Below are 3,444 nucleotides of genomic sequence, written 5' to 3' on the forward strand. Positions count from 1 at the left end.
TGCGGCGTTTCAGAACATTGACTTGGTGCTTTAATCTAACCATTTTTAATCGCGCTCTTCCCGTTTATATTCTTGGCTTTGAGCTGACGCTCAACGTGAGGTGGAATTGTACCTCAATATATTTTTCTTTCTATGTGAACCGACCACAAGTGTTCGGTACAGAAGAATCAGTGACGTATCTTAAGAAGAAAGTTACCCATATAGGGTTGTAGGTTAATTAGTATTTTTATTACATGTTCCTTGAAAGACATGCACTATACAACGACATTTTTCAACACTATTCAATTTATCTCGCAACTCATTCAAAAAAGAAAACACTATCAGATATATAATGTCACAAGGCGATTTTAACACACATGCTTCAGTAACACACACAAATACACACCATCACCCTACACACATTATATCTTTATATTATTGTTTAGGCCTAGTTTGCAGTTTAAAACTTTGATTAAAAAAATATTTTTCATATTTTCATAATGAGGTAGGCTGTAAGGTGCTTTCTAAATAAACAATTAGAAATGTACATCATACAGTTAAAACGCACATATGCGTAAAGTATGCTTTATTTTTGCAAAATAATTTATATCTCAAAACTTAGCGATTAAAAGGAGTGGCGGAAAGTTTCTTGCCAGTTCTCCTTGCCCGCTTTACGCCCATGACTTGCGAACTCAATAACTTCTTTTCTGACGTTAATAAGTGAACTTGTGTACCTATATGAATAAAGTTATTTTGAGTTTGTGTTTGAAACGTACACAAACATTTTCAGAAACATTATTTGTAAGTTTACTTCAAATATATATTAATTTACCAATTTTGACGTTTCTCATAACGTCTCGAATAACTATTTCTAAGTAAATCACATATACAGGCCTTAAAAGAATCACGTACCTCACATAACCTTTAAAATACAATCCTAATTACCCACACCAAGGGTTCTTTATGGCGATCATAATTTTATTCAGATTGAAATATAATAAAAGGACAAATTGAAGGCACCATAAACGTTTTTATAGTTGTATAAATCTTTACGAATAAAATATTGGTTTAAGTTTTTAATTTGAGATTTAATCGCTTGTTTTATAGTTTATGAAAATTGAAAAAGTTGTTTTATGGACGAACAAATCTTCGTCCGTTAGACATAAAACGCAGTTCCATAACCTCGAATAGGGCGCAGACATAACTGCATTCTTAAAATGTTTATACCTTTAAATGTCTAAGGAAATATATTTTATCGCTTATACATTATTTTTACTAAAGTAATGTTTTTATTACGTGTATGGTGGCTACCAAAAATCAAAATAAAAAAACACATCTGATAATCCATATTTTCTTTCATTGGAATAAAATCTAAGAAATCCTAAACAAGCTCTGAGTTAATATATTTGTAATTGAAGTAATCCATTCAGTGTTTATGGATTAGGACTGTTTGTCTATGTGGACACTGTCTATACAATATATATGTATATATACCATACCATATATATCAAAGATATGCTTACATTAAATTAGTGTGTGCATTATTGTAGTATATTACGGATCTAAATGTCTCGCTACGATAATCTTATATAATCTCTGTAATCATAAACCGCGCTAGTTTATTTTCTTTAAAAAAAAAGTATTTGACCTTCAAAGAGGGGCAGGGGGGATATTTGGATAAAGACGGCTATCTAATCCAGATACATAGTAATTTATTAATTTTCCTATGAATTGTACTCACTATTTGAACAAATAAGTTTTATGGTTCATGTTGATGTGACTCAGTTTCCGCACTTGGACTCATAATTGGTCCGTTGTGAGTAAAGCCCTGGCTAGTTTAGCCAGCCTAGCTCCTTCCAGTTGCACAGATGTCTCCTGGGCACTTCAGGCTTCACGACCTCACTGTATATTGTATTCGAACTATAATTTATATAGTCGAAGCGCCGCATCCCATGGGAGTACGACATGGACGAAGTAGAACCTCTAGCCGGCCCTATTTTGCTGTAAACATAGTTTGGATTCTCAGTTGAGCCTCCTCAGTACTTCTAATTCCCGTCCCGAGCAATGGCCAAACGAAACTCACGTCTGACTTATTAACTGAATTTTAAGAATACCAAGACGATTTTTTTCAGCTCAGAATGATGTTAAGTATCAATAAAAAACAATTGCTGGCGTACTTTTATTTATTACATTTTTTTTACCACTTCCACAATCTACCAAGCCTACACCCACCTTGGGTTCCACGGCTGGCGCTTGGTTTACACTTTAGTGAGTCAAGATCTATTGAACACGGCGATCGATGGCTAAAAACACCCCCTTTTATCAACGTCGATTATCGTTTGTTTTACATGAAAAAAACATTGATAGCTCCACGTTTTATAAATAAGGCCGTAAACATCAAATTCCAATAAAACCACTTCCTCAAATAAAAACTGTAATTGACGTTAAATATAAGATGTAAACAAATCGAGAAATAGTTTTTCAACGGAAGTTCCTTTTAACACGTACTCATTAGCTGGAGTTTAATGAAATGGCCTCAATAGAAACCGATGAATAGCCGCACAGATTTCAAGCTTTACAACTGGGAATGGTGCTAAGTGAGCTTTGTTTTATCATACCTTTTTTTGTAAATATTTGTGTCTTTTTTGCAATGTAAAAGAATTTGTCTGGACGTCATTGTTCGCGACCTTGCTGACGAATACTTTTAAATTTGTAAAAATGTTATGGTTTAGTATTTGTTTTCGAGGGCTTAGTAACTCTGAACGTCAATTTAAAAAAAACACATTACATATAACCTATTGCCTCCAGATCTTCAATCTAATTTTATAAAATTAAATCTATCCGCCTTCATAATTATCGTTATTAGTTGGATATTAAAAGGAAAGAAAAAAACCACTTTAAGTATGAATTGGTTATAACAAACCTTCGTAGTAATCACAATTTTAATTGTGTTGTTGCGTGAACGTATTATCATTGGTAAATATGTTGTATTGGTTATGTCAACACTTCTAAAAAAACTCCTTTTAATAAACAATGTGTAAAATAATAATAAATAAATAAAACATGTGTACAAGCTTATGTCCACGCGTTACAAGTTATACTTTTTTTGTCATAACGAGATAATTTTTTTATCTTTCGCCTTATAATATATATAAACGTAGAGTTTGTAGAAAAAAACGACACTAACAATATAAAAAAGATATGTAATGAATTGAAAGTTTCATTATAATGCATTATTAAGTTAAATAAAGTTTTTATATTAAAATGTTGTCGATTTCTTGTGATAGTGTGCGCGCGCATCGTAAAGACGCGCCAAAAGAACTAGCTTCAAAATCTTAACAATAATTTTAATGTTTTAGACTAGATTTTTAGACACACAAATGGGCATGATAATGGCATCTGTTATAATTTTGAGGAATAATTATTTTAAATGTTACCTAACCTAAACTGCGGTTGCATCTGAAC

At 32.2% G+C, this 3,444-nt stretch overlaps 1 long non-coding RNA gene across 1 annotated transcript; it reads right to left on the minus strand.

The window, feature by feature from the left end:
* Positions 1-520: 520 nt before the first annotated feature.
* Positions 521-1,017, minus strand: LOC123720582. The gene is made up of 2 exons (XR_006756068.1): positions 892-1,017; positions 521-713 (listed from the first exon to the last, which is right to left on the minus strand). It is a non-coding gene; the product is annotated as an uncharacterized LOC123720582 (long non-coding RNA).
* Positions 1,018-3,444: the final 2,427 nt, after the last annotated feature.

This window comes from Pieris brassicae, chromosome 2 (genome assembly GCF_905147105.1).
Source record: "Pieris brassicae chromosome 2, ilPieBrab1.1, whole genome shotgun sequence".
Taxonomy (NCBI): domain Eukaryota; kingdom Metazoa; phylum Arthropoda; class Insecta; order Lepidoptera; family Pieridae; genus Pieris; species Pieris brassicae.